Raw genomic sequence first — 19485 nt, 5'->3', positions numbered from 1 at the left:
AACCATTTTAGATATCTAGGGGTTTGCCATTTTACGTTTTTTTTAAGGATATTATTTTGTACTGTAATGGACCTGTATTTTCCACACACAAGGCACAATTGTAACCCTTTATAACTTCAGCTTGAATGAAACTTGGTTTTCCATTGTAAACATTAGTTACACCTACTGCATTTTGGATATAAATGGGCATTGTTCAAATTAAGTTTCCATGGTAACTTTCTTTAAGAATGCTGAAAGGACTTTATCTCTGGGCCACACAAGCTCCAATATCCAAAGCAAGTCATTGTAAATGCATGATATAGTGTGTTATACAGTAATTTCCAGTATACTGTACACAGATGCACATCACAATGCATCCAATGTACTATAACCCCCGGATGGAGTTCAAATTTTGTTTACTTTGTATAAGTAACTTAAGTAAAGTTTACTGAACATTGATCATTCCTTTGTTTGTTTTTACTGCAATAAGTCGGCAACTGTTAAACCAAATCTAGGAGATTATTTGAGGCCTGGTCATGAATAGGAAGTATCAGTGCAACACTGGAAGTTAAGACAAGGATTGAACTAATAGCTGTAATTAATTGATGTGACATTTAACTTAAGTTTTTATTCAATGCATGGGAAGAAGATTGCTCATAGAATTGTTGGGTCTGCACCAGGCAGCAATTTGATGTTTGCTTGTGAAACAACGTGATCAAGAATTTTGCAAGAATAAGCTTAAGTCTGACATTTTTTTCTTAATTTAATAAATTACGTTAAACGGAAAATGTGCAAACTAGGGCAGTGATATTATAACATAGTAAACATGCTAATCTTGGTGAAATGTATAATTCCCACCTTTAACTGGTGTAAACATTTCTTTATATTAATGTTCATTTCAGTCATGAAAACAAGAATCAAAAATACAGAGCCAGGTCTATGATTTTAAAAAAAAAATTTGCTTGGCATCCAATTTTACAATCATCCCCTTAAAATACTTCTTTCAAAATCATTTTTAAGGATTTCTGAAACATTTTTCAAGTGTTCGAATGCTTTTAAAGTAAAATATAATAAACTATACTATACACATTGTTATAATTTCTCAGACTTGCTGAGTTGACATGTCCTGGAATAAATAGACTACAAATATATAATTGTTTTAGAGCGATAAAGTTAATAAAGTCTAGGGTTAAAATTTTAATTATAATCTACACAATATGATTCGAGGTGTCTTTTCAACAAAAGAAACTTTCCCAGGATTTTGACAGAAACGCTTGCGGCGGGTTTTTAAAAAAACTATACATACTCCATTGGGGGTAAAGTTACTTGGTCTCTTTTTCTGTTGTCTCCTGCTCGGGCTCTTCCTCCTCCTCTTTCTGAGAGGTTGGAAATTTGTCCTTGTTTTCTTTTTTCCATTTCATTCTCCTATTTTGAAATCACATCCTCACCTATCTCTCAGTCAGTCCCAGAGCGTGTGAAACCTCGATCCTTTGCTTTTGAGTCAGATACGGATTGAACAGGAATTCCTTTGAGTTTGGAGTCTGGTGTAAGTTTGTCTCCCTCTGCGTCTACCGGGTGCTGCTAATGCACATGAGAAACATGAGACAGTAAATATCGGATAAATGCACACAATCAAATAACGACAAACTAGGAATAAGGGCACAATAAATTTAAAACTTCTGATTTAATATATGGAATTGTATTGGTAATGTTAGCAATTGCATACCAGTTTTGTATACAGAGGAGGTTTGCTGCAATCAAGTAGTGCAGGGGTGTTTGCTTTATATTTATCTTTTAAACTTCCTCAAGTTAAAGGGGGGGGGGGAAACTGCAGATGCTGGAAACTAATAAAAACAGAAAATGTTGGAAATGCAAAGCAGGTCATTCAGCATCTCTACGCTTCTGGTATAAGACCCTTCTTCGGTAAGGTAAGCAAACCCCTTTGTTGGGTGGAAGACAAAAAAGGGAAGTTGGGGGCGGGGAGGGGGGTTGGTGAAGAAAAGACAACTGATACTACAGTCCCCAAGAGGAGTTCATGGATTGAAGCACCTGCAAACTGCTTTAATAGAGCAGCAGGAACCTATTAAGTGATATGGGAACATCTCAGTAAGGTAGGAACAAAAGAACATCCAAATAGCTTAATGGTGAAATAATGAGAAGCACAGATAGGAGATCTGAGATGAAAACAAAGTATTGGAAGCACACGATAGGTTGGTTAGACCTGAAAAGAGAGAAAACAGGCCAACGTCCCTGGTGCAGAACCCCTGCCGGAGCTGTGTTTTGATGAAGTAGCCAAAGCGTCAAACTCCATCCCTTTCCCCGGATTGTCAACATACCTACTTCAGATCCCCAGAGCCCCCAGTTGAAAAGAAATGGGGGATGTAGCTAAGGTCTGAAGCTACTAAAGAAAGAACTTGCATTTATATGGCACCTTTTACAACCTCAGGATATCCCAAAGCGCTTCACAACAACAACAACTTGCATTTATATAGTGCCTTTAACATGGTAAAACATCCCAAGGTGCTTCACAGGAGTGTTTTCAAACAAAATTTGACACCGAGCCACATAAGGAGATATTAGGACAAGTGACCAAAAGCTTGGTCAAAGAGGTAGGTTTTAAGGAGTGTCTTAAAGGAGGAGAGAGAGGCGGAGAGGTTAAGGGAGGGAGTTCCAGAGCTTAGGGTGTAGGCAGCTGAACGCACGGCCGCCAATGTTGGAGTGATTAAAATCGGGGATGCGCAAGAGGCAAGAATTAGAGGAGTGCAGAGATCTTGGAGGGTTGTAGGGCTGCAGGAGGTTAGGGAGGGGCAAGGCCATGGAGGGATTTGAAAACAAGGATGAGAATTTTAAAATCGATGTGTTGCCAAACCGGGAGCCAATGTGAGTTAGGATACGGGCAGCAGAGTTTTGGATGAGCTCAAGTTTATGGAGGGTGGAAGATGGGAGGCCAGCCAGGAGAACGTTGGAATGGTCGAGTCTAGAGCTAACAAAGGCACGGATGAGGGCTTCAGCAGCGGCTGAGCTGAGGCAGGGGCGGATACGGGCGATTGTTATGGAGGTGGAAGTAGGTGGTCTTGGTGATGGAGCGGATATGTGGTCGGGAGCTCATCTCCAGGTCATATAGGGTGCCAAGGTTGTGAATAGTCTGGTTCAGCCTCAGACAATGGTCAAGGAGAATGATGGAGTCGGTGGCTAGGGAACGGAGTTTGTGGCGGGGACCAAAGACAATGGCTTCAGTCTTCCCAATAGTTAGTTGGAGGAAATTTTTGCTTATCCAGAACTGGATGTTGGACAAGCAATGTGATAAATGAGAGACAGTGGAGGGGTCGAGGGAGGTGGTGGTGAGGTAGAGCTGGGTGTCGTCAGCGTGCATGTGGAACTTGACGTGTTTTTGAATGATGTCGCTGAGGGGCAGGATGTAGATGAGAATTAGGGGGCTAAGGATAGATCCTTGGGGGACTCCAGAGGTAACAATGCGAGAGCGGGAAGAGAAACCATTGCAGATGATTCTCTGGCTACGACTGGATAGATAAGAATGGAACCAGACGCACCCAGCTGGACGACGGAGGAGAGGCGTTGGAGGAGGATAGTGTGGTCAACTGTGTCAAAGGCTGCAGACAGGTCGAGAAGGATGAGGAGTGATAGTTTAGCACAACCAATGAAGTACTTTGGAAATGTAGCCACTGTGTCATGTAGGGAAATGCAACATCCAATATTTGCACAGCAATGAGATAAATGACCAGCCAATCTGTTTTCGTAGTGTTGGTTAAGTGATCAATCTTGGCCAGGACATCGGGAGAACTCCTCTGCTGTTCGAATAGTGCCATGGGATCTTCTACATCCATCTGAGGGCAAACAGGGCATTGGTTTAATGTCTCATCCCGACCACCACCACCCCCCACCCCTGTGGATTCTGGGTCGATTGAAAGTTTCAAAACTGAGATTGATAGAATTTTGTTAGGTAAGGGTATGAAGGGAGATGGAATAAAGGCAGATAAATGGAGTTGAGGTACTGATCAGCCATGATCTAATTGAATGGCAGCACCGGCTAGAGAAGCTGAATGGCCTACTCCTGTACCTACATCCCCATGAGAGTGCTACCAACTGAGCCAAGGCTGACAGATAACAAGACAGTGTGAAAACCAGAGTGCACAGAGAAAGATGAGATCCTGTTCCTGATGTTTGTGTTGAGTTTGGTTGGACGATGGAGAGTTGAGAGTTTGAATGAAGGAAGATTTGAAGTGGAAAGCCACAAGGAGGCCAAAGGCACACTTTCGGACGGAACGGAGGTGGTCAACTAATCTGCATTTCATAATCCCAGTTTAGAAGAACTATCCAGTGAGCAGCAAATACAGTATTCTGCATTGGAGGAAGTACTCTTGTGTCGCTGTGTCACATGGAGTGTTTGAGGCCCTGGATAATGGTGAATGGATAGATATTGCAGCTGCTACAGTTGCATAGGAAAGTGCCAGAAGAAGGGCAGCTGGAAGTTGGGGTACCAGAAGAATGAACAATGTGTCCAAAGAGGGAATGGTTCCTCTGGGAAACAGGGAGGGGAAGGGAAAATGTGCATGGTGTTGGGACCATGTTGTAGATAGTGGATGATAATCTGGTGAATGTGGAGGTTAGTGGGGGAGGGGAGGGGTGTGAGAGCAGAGACATGGGAAATAGGATGCACACAATTAAGTCACTGTTCAGAGGGTACCTTGGTTGATGTGACAAAATGATCTCCTTTCTCAACACAACATTAACAGATGAAGGGGGTTCTGCACCTAGCATAGTAGTCTGCATTTTCTCTTTTTGGAACTGGTGGACCTACTGTGTGTTTCCAGTGTTTCATTTCAGATCTCATGTTTTTCACCATCTTACCTATTTGCATATTTTCTTATGTTTTTTCATTGGTTCACTGTGATGATCTTTTAACAGGCTCCTGCTTCTCTATTAGAAGTTTGCGGATCACAGAACCCATTAACAATTTCTTAGTGATTGAAGTATCTGTTTCTTCTTCACCCTCCCTTCTCTTTTCTTTTCTTCTTTAACCCTATCTTTCAGTTCTGAAGAAGAGTGTTGTACCCGAAACATTAAACTGCCTTTAGTCTTTACAGCATTTTCAGATTTTATCTCTTAATTTCCTCAGTTTTTTTTCAAAATCCAATATTATCTTCCCAGCCTGAAGTTAGCAACACACATCTGTTCAGTTGGAAAGGTTTATGATCCAGTCGAGAGAGCACATCCATGCCTCTTCATAACCTCCCAAGAAATGAACTTGATTAAGTTGAGAAATGATCCAAGAGTCTTCTCAAACTGATCACCTGAGGGAGTTAAAGATTGTTGAAACTCTCAACCAAGTCTGCATGGCTGCCATTAGTGTGACATTAGCTTTGGTTTTCTAGATGGACGTGTAGTGCTTTAGGTCTGTAGTTACTGGCATTCCTAGTATTGGTCATTCAGCTGTTAGACAATCATAGAATGGTTATAGCATGGAAGGAGGCCATTCGGCCCGTTGAGTCCATGCCGGCGCTCTGCAAGAGCAATCCAGCTGGTCCCATTCCTCCGCCCTATCCCTGCAGCCCTACAGATTTTTTCCCTTCAAGTTCTTATCCAATTCCCTTTTGAAAACCACGATTGAATCTGCCTCTACCACCCCTTCAGGCAGTACATTCCAAATCACAACCACTCACTGTGTTTAAAAAAAAAGGTTTTTCTCCTGTCGCCCTTGGTTCTTTTGCCACTCACCTTTAAATCTATGTCTTCTGGTTCTTGACCTTTCCGCCAATGGGAACAATATCTCTCTATTTACTCTGTCTAGACCCTTCATGATTTTGAACACCTCTATCAAATCTCCTCTCAACCTTCTCTGCTCTAAGGAGAACAACCCCAGCTTCTCCAGTCTATCCATGCAACAATTGTTGCTTTTTTGCAAAACCTTTGCAGAATACTGCAATTTATCTTTGGCACTTTAATCTGCTTGTTAGTATACAAAATGTGCTAGTGAAAGGGTGTTACTGTACATCTTTCTGATTTGAATTAAGCTGTAATAAAGCACTGTATAGGAAATTTAGAAATAGGGATAGGCCATTTGGTTCAGTACATAAAAACATAAGAAATAGGAGCAGGAGTAGGCCAATCGGCCCCTCGAGCCTTCTCCGCCATTCAATAAGATCATGGCTGATCTGATCCCAACCTCAAATCTAAAGAACACAAGAAGTAGGAGCAGGACGTTTGCTTGTTTTAGTTGACGTCTGCTTTCCTGCCTTCCCGCCATACGTCACTATATCCTTTAAAATGTGCTTTTCTTAATTTGAAGTTGCTTAGATGAATTCTCCTGATAATTTATATTTTTGAGTTTGAAATTCCACTTTGCTGTATTATTTACGTTGCTTAGTTCAAATTAGTGGATAATTTGATTTTTTTTATTGCTAAAAATGACGTCAAATTATCAGGTACTAGACAGATTTGTAAATTATACCACTTAGTTTTTGAATCTTTCATCAGCATGAAAACTTTTCAAAGTTTATCAATCCCTTTCATAATTTTGGGGAAAAAATGGTTGGATCACCAAGCTCCCAGTAAGATTGCCAAATTTGGAATATTTTGTACAGACTTGCTAGGATCTTGTTAGAAACTTCCTTAACTAGCTTTACTTCTGAACTGTGGAGATGAAATTATGTTGAACCTTTACACAGGTTCGGCCACATCTAGAGTATTGTGTCCAATTCTGGGCACCGACTTTAGGAAGGATATGAAGGCATTAGAGAGGGTGCTGTAAAGATTTATTAGAATGGTTCCAGGGATGAGGGACTTCAGTTATGTGGATAGACTGGGGAAACTGGAGTTGTTCTCCGAGCAGAGAAGGTTGAAAGGAGATTATATAGAAGTGTTCAAAATCATGAAGGGTTTAGATAAAATAATTCTTTATCTAAACACAACTGGTACTGTGGAGGCATTTACGCGTATGCACTCCAAACCCATCTTAGACTGCCTTGCATTTATCTCCTGTTTGATCTCTCCTATTTCTGAACTATTTTTTACTCTAATGCTGTCTGTCTATCCCAGTCCTCTTTGCATCTTGTTTCTCCTCTGTAATACTTCATCCTGGTGTCCTTCCCCCTGCCAAATTAGTTTAAACATTCCCCCCACAGCAATAGTGAAGCTCCCCGTGAGGACGTTGGTCCTAGTCCTTTTTAGGTGCAACTCGTCCATCTTGTACAGGTCCCTCCTGCCCCAGAACTAGTCCCAATGCCCCAGGAATCCATCATGCATCCTCTATAAATAGACCTAAAATCTAATAAGAACCTTGAGGTTCTAAGAATTTTTAGCTCTGTTTGCTGTACTAAAATATGTATTGAACATTTTTCCCGCTAATAAACATAATTAGTTAAGGATGTCCTAAAGATGTCGAGGTATACTTCAAAATATCTTAGGTTTAAAAAAAAGTGAAAATGGCAAATGTGAAAAGTTGAGGTACTTCGTCCTCCAGTGAAAGTGATAAATTTCTACTTTTCTTGCTCAAGGCTCTGCCGGGTAACTTTCCTCATTCACCGAGAGGGTGAATGGTCAGCTCCTCCACCTGAATCAGTGGCACTCTTTAGTCAGCTGTTAGGAAGCATGTGGCAGCAGCCTGGCAAGGGTACACTTGAATTTTCTTTCTTTCCACAAGAAGATGCAATGTTGTCCCCGTGGCATTTCTGTGTGTAATGAAATTCAAATGGGAAACTGAAAGGATCTGCATTCTCCCATTTGCTGTGTCACTACATGTTGATGCGCCACCATGCCGACAGGATTACCTCTAATTAAAACATACATAAGGAGTGGCTATGTAATGTAGCAATTCTGATGCCGCTGTACTGATAACTATACTGGCAGGAGTACAGAATGTTGCCTGTAACTGCATTAAAGTTAAAGCCATGTTTTTTGGATTTGTGTGTCATTCTGATTGAGTAGTTGTTTACTAAACTAAATTAATTGTATTGTGTTGTAATCTTTTTACCTTTTTTAGTGTCTATTCCAAGAGTGCAGGTAAAGAACACTTGTTCAAATTTTGCACTTGCATTTAGTTGTCCTATTGGGCATTTTACTGTGGTCATATTAGCCATTCATTTGTATCTTTGGTGGATCGTTGCCATATTTATCTGACCTATGGGCTTGGCCCCTTTAAAATAGTTGCCATAAATACCCTATTTTTGTATTTCAGCATTTTTTGAATGTTTTGGTATTGTTGGACCAGTAGTACTTTGAGTTAGATGGCAAAATGTTTGCTACTCTTTTTAATAAGAAATGCGTGTACATTAACATTTCTTTATATTATCAAGATGATTCTTCCAAAATATGTTGGGAATCCATGTTTATGTTTGTACTTTTAAAACTCTGTTTAGGATCTTACAGAAATCTGGAGAGGAAAAGTATGAAGTAAAACATATGCACCAGGTCTTAACTAATGTAAGGAAATAAAAATCAAAACAAATTTAAACATGAGAAAAACAAAGTACAATAAACCAAGATAGTCTTTTTTTAAAAAAAACTGTGGTAAAAGGACTTTGAACTCCTTGGTTGCAGGGACAGTAGCAGACAAGTTATTGGCCTGCAGTAAAATTGAAATACAATATATTAAGAACTGGGGGAGAAAACCTTGCTGTATCTTTACACATGCATGTGGCTGGAAGAAGTTTTTTCAAGAAGTATTGGAATACATCAACTGATCCATCAGACTGCACATGCACCCTTACTGGCCTGTTGATAAATGTAATTATCTCACTTTTGTGCACCAGTGTTAACTTTAACATTTTGTTATTTTACTTTGAGTGTAATTCACAGTACAGCATAGTTAATTCTGTAATTTGATTTTCTTTGATTGTTCTTCCCTTATTTCCATCCAGTTTTCTCCCTCTTCCCTCCTTTTTCCAAGCTTGTAGGCATTAACAATTTTGCTGGAGTACAGTTCTGTGGGTTCTGGGAGCTCTCCAGTATGTCACTCAACTGGCCATTTTTCATGTGTGAGCCAAGATGATGAGTGCCAGCAAACTATTCAATTATGGGGAGCATCACAGTACAGCCCAATCTTTTCCTCACCTGACATCCACAAAAGTACTTCCAACAGAGATCACTGGATAGCAATCAAAAGTGGGATCCCTGGTCACTTTCACTGTCCTTAATCCAGGGGTGCTAAGGTTCTGCCTCTGCTGCTGTCCTGGCTGAGTTCAGCTAACTCAACAAAGACTGGAATCAAACCTGGGGCCTTTCTGGTCTGTGTGGCCCAGTTACTCACTGCCTTAACCAACCATTTAAATAAGCTAAGAAAAATGTTGTCGATCGTCAGAGCAGTCAGTTTCCAGTGGAGTGTTTAATACAATAATTCTGTTGAAAACCCTCAGCAGCTGAGTTAAAGTTTATTTAACTTTTTAATTGAAAGTCCCCAAGGAAGATTTTTGTGAGTGTTACACATTTTTGTAGTTGAAAATTCTTCCCATTTTGTTTGATTTTTGTATCAGTCAAAACTGAACATCACATGACTGCCATTAACATTTTCTGGCATTGTTACTGGTTCTACAGCAACTGCCGGTTTAATACAATAAGCTTACAGTTCTGCTCGGGCTTATTTCACTTGATAGTGAAATAATTGACCTGAATAAGAAGGAAAGTTACAGATCTTGGTATACACATGAACACTGCATAAATTCAGTCAACTACTATATTTTAATCAAATACGGTCTAACATTTTGTGGTTAAATTTTAAAAAAAGTTGCCTACATCATTCATACATCATTCATACATCATTCATGCATCAGTTTGCATCGGGATTGCCAAACGAATGTAATCTTCCAGGATTTATATTAAGGGCTCCCTAGATTCATTTCTTGTGCCATCAAGATTAAAATATGTTCTTAGTCTTCATTTTCCATAGAAAACTCCAGAATTTTCACAACAACCATCCATACCACCTTGATGTGAATTTCCTGCTTTATAGCCCAAGGTCAAAAGAGTGGAAGTTTTAACTGTATATGGAAAAGCATAGTTCAAATAAATAATTCTTCCGTTTATATTTAATCAATTTTGAGAGGTTAGCTGCAGATTTGCAACAAATGAGAATCCATAGATAATGGGACTACACATTATATATAGTTGATTTCTTGGTAATGAAAGAACTGTGTTTGGCAATCCCGATGCAAACTGATGCATGAATGATGTAGACAACTTATTTTTAATTTAACCACAAAATGTTAGACCGTATTTGATGTATGTTGTTTATGTTTTAGTAATATGGCAACATCTTGTGAACCTGAACCTCCAGATCCCTCTGCTCTTCCGCATCACCCAGCATCCCCCATTCAAAGTATAATTATTACTTGTTTTTAACCAAAATATACCACCTCACATTTATTAACACTGATTTCCATCTGCCACTTTTTTGTCCCATTTTATCCATATCCCCTTGCAGCTTCCTTTGGTCCTCATAATTATTTACTATGCCTCCTATTTTAGGTTTGCAAATTTGGATACCATTCCCCCTAGCCCCACATCCAAATAATTGATGTACACAGTACACATAAGCAGACCCAGGACAGAACCTTGTGGGACACCGCTACCCACGTTATTTTGAATCTTTGCAATCTTTTTTAAAAGCACTCCATTGTTGATCTACAGTCCTGTATGCCAATTTCTCTTTCCACTTCACCTCAGCTAGGTCACTCCTCATCTTTCTAAAATCAGCCTCATTCCAGTTTGGTGCCCTTATCTTTGTACTAACTTTTCCCCTTTTATTTTAACTTTAAACCATACCATATCATGGTCGGTACCCCTGAGATCTCATCTACATTTAATTTATCTACCTGATCTATTTCATTACTCCTAACTCGATTATAGCAACACCTCTCCCTTTGCAGGCATATGAACATACTGTGTGAAGAAGCAGTTCTGCATACATTTTAGGAATTCCATTCCCTTTTCTCTGTTTATTTCCTCCCTGTTCCAACCAGTGAGTGAGTAATTCGCTTAGAAGACTAATTGTTCCTATTTGTCTCCCTGATCTGTCTACAGGTTTCCTTTTCCACTTTCCTCCAACAATTAGGGGGTCTGTAGAACAATCCAAATAATGTAACAATCCTGTATTTATCTTTTGATCTCTAACCATATTGACTCTGAACCTTTTTTTTGTGTACACCACTCCTCTGTATAGAAGTACTCCCTCCTTCAGAAGTATTGCTGCTTTTTTTAACCTATTCTGTCTATCCTAAAAATATTTTAACCTGACTTGTTTATTTTCTAATTCTGCCAGTCTGCAGCCAAGTTTCTGTTTGTGCTATTAAATCTATATCTTCCTGTGACATGATTCCTTCTAATTCCCCAGTTTATGCTCTGAGTATTGCAGTGCATGCATTTTATCTTTTTTTGGCTTGTATTTAATGCTATTCCTTTTCCCTTTTCCCTTTTTTTGTACAAGCTGTTTTATCTCAGTGTTTTCCGTGCTTAGAACTGATCAATTGGATTTTCTTCCTCTACTGATGACTTAGATGAAAGGACTGAGACGTATCCAAGTTTGCTGACGATATAAAGCTAGGTGGGAAAGTAAGCTGTGAGGAGGACGCAAAGAGTCTGCAAAGGGATATAGACAGGTTAAGTGAATGGGCAAGGAGGTGACAGATGGAGTTTAATGTGGGGAAATGTGAGGTTATTCACTTTGGTAGGAAGAATAGAAAATCAGAATACTGTTTAAAGGGTAAGAAACTATTAAATGTTGGTGTTCAGAGAGACTTGGGTGTCCTTGTACATGAAACGCAAAGTTAACATGCAGGTACAGCAAGTAATTAGAAAGGCAAATGGTATGTTGGCCTTTAATGCAAGGGGGTTGGAGTACAAGAGTAAGGAAGTCTTGCTACAATTGTACAGGGCTTTGGTGAGACCACACCTGGAGTACTATGTACAGTTTTGGTCTGCTTACCTGAGAGAGGATATACTTGCCTTAGAGGCAGTGCAACAAAGGTTCACTAGATTGATTCCTGGGATGAGAGGGCTGTCCCATGAAGAAAGATTGAGAAGAATGGGCCTATATTCTCTGGACTTTAGAAGAATGAGAGGTGATCTTATTGAAACATAAGATTCTGAGGGGGCTTGATAGGGTAGATGCTGAGAGGCTGTTTCCCCTGGCTGGGGAGTCTAGCACTAGGGGATATAGGCTCAGGATAAGGGATCGGCCATTTAAGACTGAGACGAGAAGAAATTACTTCACTGAGGGTTGTGAATCTTTAGAATTCTCTACCCCAGAGGGCTGAGTATATTCAAGGCTGAGATCGATAGATTTTTGGACTCTAAGGGGATCAAGGGATATGGGTGTTAATTGCATCATATGATTTATATCAATTAGTGTTAAATGTATACGGGTGGTGCGTATCAATTGGGAACTTTTGTATCCATTTATGAGTGCTTATTTAGGGGATGCATGGTGGGTAATGTGGATTTCTGTGAATAAGGGCTTGGAAACAGTGAAGACCAGGCTCTAGTATTCTATCCTTCACCACCTGGCTATCCAACTTATTACAATGGGGATCGGGCGGGAAAATGGAGTTGAGGTTGAAGATCAGCCGTGATCTTATTGAATGGCAAAGCAGGCTCAAGGGGCCGTTTGGCCTGCTCCTCCTATTTCTTATGTACTCTTTTTATTCCTCTGCATCCTGTCCCTTTTGCTAAATTCTTTTTGGATAATAACCTCATCTATTTCTACTTGCTCTTTCTAATTGCTTTTATTTTCCCTGCCCCCTTTCTTCCTAGTTGAAATTGCTCTTCACTTGCTCATTTATTTGTCTTCCCAGTACATTAGCTTCCTTCCTGTTCCGATTAAGGCCATCCTTGTGGGATAGCTCCCATATTCGCTAGAACTGGTGTGAATGGAAACCCTCTTGACACCACCCCTTTAGCCATTTGTTGAGCTCATTAATTACCCCTAGTGTACCACATGGCTGAGGGATTAATCTGGAGATAACAATACTTGAAGTCTTGCACCTAATGTCTCAAACTCTTTTTGCAGCACCGTAGGCTTTTTCTTTCCTACATCGTTGGCTCGCGCCTAGGCCATGATGACGAGCTCCTCTCCCTCCCCTTCCATAACATTTTTCCAGTCTTTCCGTAATGTTTCTTTCCACATCTTTACCTCTAGAATCCACCAAAGATCTATCTTTGGCTCCCACCTATTGCTCATTTACTTGCTGCCCCTCGGCGACATCCACCAAAGACTTGACATCAGGTTCCTCGTGTATGCTGACGGCACCCAGCTCTACCTCACTACCACCCCTCTCGATCCCTCCGCTGCCTCTGTGTTGTCAGCTTGTTTGTCTGACATTTAGTCCTGGATAAGCTGCAATTTCCTCCAATTAAACATTGGGAAGACCAAAGCCATTGCCTTCGGCACTTGGTACAAACTCCATTCTCTTGCCAGCAATTCCATCCCCCTCCCTGGCTACTGTCTCAGGCTGAATCCGATTGTTTACAGCCTCTATGTCCTATTTGACCCTGAGTTGAGCTTCAATCCTATATCCTCTCCAGCACAAAGACTGCTCACTTCCACCTCTGTAACGTCATCCGACTACCCCTCTGCTTCAGCCCATCTGCTGCTGAAACCCTCATCCATGCTTTTGTTACTTCCAGACTCGACAATTACAGTGCTCTCTTAGCTGGCCTCCAATTTTCCACCCTCCATAAACATGAGCTCATCCAAAACTCTGCTGCTTTTATCCTAACCAGTACCAAATCCCACTCACCCATTACCCCTGTGCTCACTGACCTACATTGGCTGCCAGTCCATCACTGCCTCAAATTTAAAAATCTCATCCTCATGTTCAAATCCCTCCATGACCTCCCCCTTCCCAGGGTCTGTAACATCCTCCAGCCCTACAATGCTTTGAGAATTGTGTTCCCCCAACTCCGGTTTGTTGCGCATCCTCCACCCCTTCATCCCACTATTGGTGACCGTGCTTTCAGTTGTGTAGGCCCTAAGCTCCGGAATTCCCACTCTAAACCTCTCCACGTCTCTCTCTTTTAAGATCTTTCTTAAAATCTACCTCTTTGACCAAGCTGTTAGTTACCCCTTCTAATAGCTCCTTCTATGGCTTGGTGTCAATTTTTTGTCTGATTACGCAGCTGTGAAGTGCCTTGGGACGTTTTCTTATGTTAAAGGTGCTATATATATGCAAATTGTTGTTGTTCTTTGCCCTAAGACCTGGACCTGGAAGGCAGCAAAGAATCTGGGCCACCCTGTCCGGAATGCAAAAGATAATGTCTGTACCTCTTAACTATCGTGTTTCCTATGATAACTGCATTCCTAACTGTAATGCTAATCACACTTCTCTTTCCCCCCCCCCCCCCCCCCCCCCCGGCTTTGATCGTCCTGCCAGAGTCCTCATCCTCTCCACAGGAAGCAAGTGCTTTAAACTTGTTGGAGAGGATAATTTGCTCTAGGTGTTCCTGCTCAAGCCTGTTGCTTTCTCTGACCTGTGGATAGTCGTCACTGCTTCCTCTAACACCGCTGGCTTCCTACCTCGGTGGGGTGAGTACCCACTGAAACTCTTACTCCTAAAACTTCTCTCCTTTCCTGATGTTTTGGACTGTCTCCAACTTCACCTCTGCGATCTTGAGCCCAAGTAATTTCAGTTGGAGACGCTTCCCACAGATGTGTTTGTCTGAGTCAATGTCTGCTACTGAAAACTCCCACATCCTGCATGAACCGCACATCAGTGTCCCTTCCTGTGATGCTCCACTGACTATTAATGTTAATTAAGCTATAGTTAGGTTTTAAGTTTATATTCTTACATTTCAATTCATTTACAACGACTTGCATTTATATAGCGCCTTTAACGTAGTGAAACGTCCCAAGGTGCTTCGCAGCAGCATTATCAAACAAGATTTGACACCGAGCCACATAAGGAGATATTGGGACTGGTGACCAAAAGCTTGGTCAAAGAGGTAGGTTTTAAGAAGCGCCTAAAAGGAGGAGAGAGAGCTAGAGAGGTTTAGGGACGGAATTCCAGAGCTGAAGGCACAGCCGGTAATGGTGGAACGATGAAAATCGGGGATGTATAAGAGGCCAGAATTGGAGGAGCGCAGAGACCTTGGAAGGTTGTAGGGCTGGAGGAGGTTACAGAGATAGGGAGGGGCAAGGCCATGGAGCGATTTGAAAGCAAGGATGAGAATTTTTAAATCTAGGTGTTGCCGGATCGGGAGTCAATGTAGGTCAGCGAGTACAGGGGTGATGGGTGAACGGGACTTGGTGCAAGCTAGGATCCGGGCAGTGGAGGTTTGCATGAACTCAAATTTATGGAGGGTGGAAGATGGGAGGCCGGCTGGGAAAGCATTGAAATAGTCAAGTACTCTTCTCCTTCTCCCTCTGCTCATTCTAGCTAAATTCCTGTTCTAGAAGTACTGTTTTCACTCCGTTGCCAGCCCTGTGCAGTGCTTTCTGCTGTTGCTTTTCTACTTTAATTATCACAGTAGGTACAGCACAGGAAGAGGCCATTTGGCCCATCGCGCCTGTGCTGGCTCTTTGAAAGAGCTATGCAATTAGTCCCGTTCCCCTGCTCGTTCCCATAGCCTTGTAATTTTCTTCCCTTCAAGTATTTATCTAATTCCCTTTTGAAAGTTACTACTGAACCTGCCTCCACCACCCTTTCAGGCAGTGCGTTCCAGATCATTACAACTCGCTGTGTAAAAAAAAAGTTTCCTCATGTGGCCTCTGGCTCTTTTGCTGATCACCTTGAATCTGTGTCATCTGGTTACTGACCCTTCTGCCACTGGAAACAGTTTCTCTTTATTTACTCGATCAAAGCTGTTCATGATTTTGAACACCTCTTTAAGTCTCCTCTTAACCTTCTCTGTTCTAAGGAGAACAACCCCAGCTTCTCCAGTCTTTCCACATAACTGAAGTCCCTCATCCCTGGTACTATTCTAGTGAATCTCTTCTGCAACCTTTCTAAGGCCTTGACATACTTCCTAAAGTGTGGTGCCCAGAATTGAACTCAATACTTCAGCTGAGGCCTAACCAGTGTTTTATAAAGGTTTAGCATAATTTCCTTGCTTTTGTACTCTATGCTTCCTATTTATAAAGCCAAGAATCCCATATGCTTTTTTTAAACCGCCTTCTCAACTTTTCCTGCCACCTTCAAAGATTTGTGTATGTGCACCCCCAGGGGTGTTCATGGTTAAATGGTTAAAATGTATAATCCAGAGCATCTTAACCATAATTGTAGTGTTGCTTCTCATCACTACATTTACGTTGAACATATGCATTGTGGCTAGGCACAATAACATGGTAACTTGTAGCACCAGAACACGTCACCACAGAGTGGACGCATGTAAGTTCATAGCTGTGATCTAATTTGCTGAAATCAGAATTATGATCTGAAAACACTGGAGAACATTATAAGGAAAACAATTACTGATAGGAATTATCAGATGACTAGAAAATGATTAATATTTCAGAAATTGTTTTGGCTGTAGGAATTATGGGGCTGTTTTGATTAATTATAGTATGAAGACAGAGGATATTATAAAAGAGCAATCAGAATGCATATATTAAGTATTCATGATCCTGCTTAACAAATTTATTGGAATTCTTTGAGGATTCAACAGAATTGATAGCTCAATATTATGTGTGGATTTTTAAAATCCAAGTTGTATATAAATAAAATTTTATATATTTAAAATATCTTTTAACTTTCACAAGGTAGTGGGTAATGATGAATGGCTGAGATTCTATTTGCAGGAGTGTGACCACTTTACTATCTTGAGGATTATAACATTTTCAGGAAAATAGAGGGGGGATAAAAGGGTCTGGTTGGCAGTGCTGGAATGTGAGAATGCTCTTGGGACTTGCGTTAAAAGAGAATCCATATAGATAGAGCTAAGGAATAGGAAAGAAGATGGTACAATTGTAAGTGTGCACTACAGGCCACCAAGCAGTGGAGATAGAGGAAGCAATTTGTAGACAGTTCAGAGTGATATAGAAGAACAACAGGACAATAACATTGAGTGCTGTTAACTATCCCAAAATAGACTGAGATAAAGGTAATATAAGTGAGAAAGATGGTAACACTTCTTAGAATGCACAAAAAGCAGGACAAATCCAATCTGGCCAATTACCTCCCCATCAGTCTACTCTCAATCATCAGCAAAGTGATGGAAGGTGTCGTCGATAGTGCTATCAAGCGGCACTCACTCACCAATAACCTGCTGACCGTTGCTCAGTTTGGGTTCCACCAGGACCACTCAGCTCCAGACCTCATTACAGCCTTGGTCCAAACATGGACAAAAGAGCTGAATTCCAGAGGTGAGGTGAGAGTGACTGCCCTTGACATCAAGGCAGCATTTGACCGAGTGTGGCACCAAGGAGCCCTAGTAAAATTGAAGTCAATGGGAATCGGGGAAAAGTCTCGAGTAGCTGGAGTCATACCTAGCACAAAGGAAGATGGTAGTGGTTGTTGGAGACCAATCTTCTCAGCCCCAGGACATTGCTGCAGGAGTTCCTCAGGGCAGTGTCCTAGGCCCAACCATCTTCAGCTGCTTCAACAATGACCTTTCCTCCATCATAAGGTCAGAAATGGGGATGTTCGCTGATGATTGCACAGTGTTCAGTTCCATTCGCAACCCCTCAGATAACGAAGCAGTCGGTGCCTGCATGCAGCAAGACCTGGACAACATCCAGACTTGGGCTGATAAGTGACAAGTAACATTTGCGCCAGGCAATGACCGTCTCCAACAAGAGAGTGTCTAACCACCTGCCCTTGACATTCAATGGCATTACCATCGCCAAATCCCCCACCGTCAACATCCTGGGGGTTACCATTGACCAGAAACTTAACTGGACCAGCCACGTAAATACTGTGGCTACAAGAGCAGGTCAGAGGCTGGGTATTTTGCGGCGGGTGATTCACCTCCTGACTCCCCAAAGCCTTTCCACCATCTACAAGGCACAAGTCAGGAGTGTGATGGAACACTCTCCACTCGCCTGGATCATTGCAGCTCCAACAACACTAGAAGCTCGTCACCATCCAGGACAAAGCAGCCCGCTTGATTGGCACCCCATCCACCACCCTAAACATTCACTCCCTCCTCCACCGGCGCACCATGGCTGCAGTGTGTACCATCCACAGGATGCACTGCAGCAACTCACCAAGGCTTCTTCAACAGCACCTCCCAAACCCATGACCTCTACCATCTAGAAGGACAAGGGCCGCAGGCACATGGGAACAATACCACCTGCATGTTCTCCTCCAAGTCTCACACCATCCCGACTTGGAAATATACCGTCGTTCCTTCATTGCCCTTGGGTCAAAATCCTGGAACTCCCAACCTAACAGCATTGTGGGAGAACCTTCTCCACATGGACTGCAGCAGTTCAAGAAGGCGGCTCACCACCACCTTCTCAAGGGCAATTAGGGATGGGCAATATATGCTGGCCTTCCTGGCGACGCCCACATTTCATGAACGAATTTTTTTAAAAAACAGGACTGCTTCCTAGATCAGTATGTTTCTAGTCAAACAATGAACGAGGCATTGCTTGATTTTGTTCTGGAGCAATGAAGTGGGGTAAATAACTGATGAGAGTAGGAGAACAATTGGGAAATAATGACCACACCATAGTTAGGTTCAATGTGAAATTAGAAAAGCATAATAAAGAGTAAAAGATATGGGTGCTGGACTGGAAAAAGGCAAAAGTGAGTTAAGAAGGGATCCTGCTCAAACTGACTAGGCAGAAAATCTGTTGAACAGGATGATGGAGCACAGACACAGTGGGCCAAATGACTACCCCCTGTGCTGTAAGCTTCTATAGTTCGAAGGGTTAGCCTCAGGCCCTTCTTTGTATAGAATGTCCAAGTTGTTTGGGATAGCTGATCGTTTGAAGAAAATAAGTAAAATATAGCGATCTACAAAACTTAACAACCAGGCTGATGAATTACAAATGGAGTTTGATATTTGGTACTAAAAAATATCAAAAACATGGTTACAAAATTAAACATAATATCATTTGATAAGGTGAATTGGGGGAAAAACTGTAGTGGTTGACTGAAGCATTGAAAATATCACGGTATATGGCAACAATTGTAAAGGAAAAGAAATGTTAGGTTGAATAAGTAGATTTGTAGAAGGCCAATCCAAGAAAATGACATAACACGAAAGGATTAATAAGATCAGACATGGAATATTGTGTTTAGTTATGGTTACTGTATTAAGGAAATTATGTATATTTTGGCAGTATAAAAACTTAGTGAAGGATCATAGAATCATAGAAATTTACAACATGGAAACAGGCCCTTCGGCCCAACATGTCCATGTCGCCCAGTTTATACCACTAAGCTAGTCCCAATTGCCTGCACTTGGCACATATCCCTCTATACCCATCTTACCCATGTAACTGTCCAAATGCTTTTTAAAAGACAAAATTGTACCCGCCTCTACTACTGCCTCTGGCAGCTTGTTCCAGACACTCACCACCCTTTGAGTGAAAAAATTACCCCTCTGGACCCT

The 19485-nt window shown here is 41.5% G+C and overlaps 1 protein-coding gene across 3 annotated transcripts in view; it reads left to right on the top strand.

Annotated features, from left to right (window-relative positions):
* Positions 1 to 19485, top strand: part of LOC137323711 (neurabin-1-like) — a 105087-nt gene that overhangs the window by 19600 nt on the left and 66002 nt on the right. The gene's annotated exons all lie outside the window — the stretch shown is intronic.

The sequence above is a fragment of the Heptranchias perlo genome, chromosome 7, assembly GCF_035084215.1.
Source record: "Heptranchias perlo isolate sHepPer1 chromosome 7, sHepPer1.hap1, whole genome shotgun sequence".
NCBI classification, from domain to species: domain Eukaryota; kingdom Metazoa; phylum Chordata; class Chondrichthyes; order Hexanchiformes; family Hexanchidae; genus Heptranchias; species Heptranchias perlo.
This window is presented reverse-complemented; position numbering and strand designations above follow the sequence as displayed.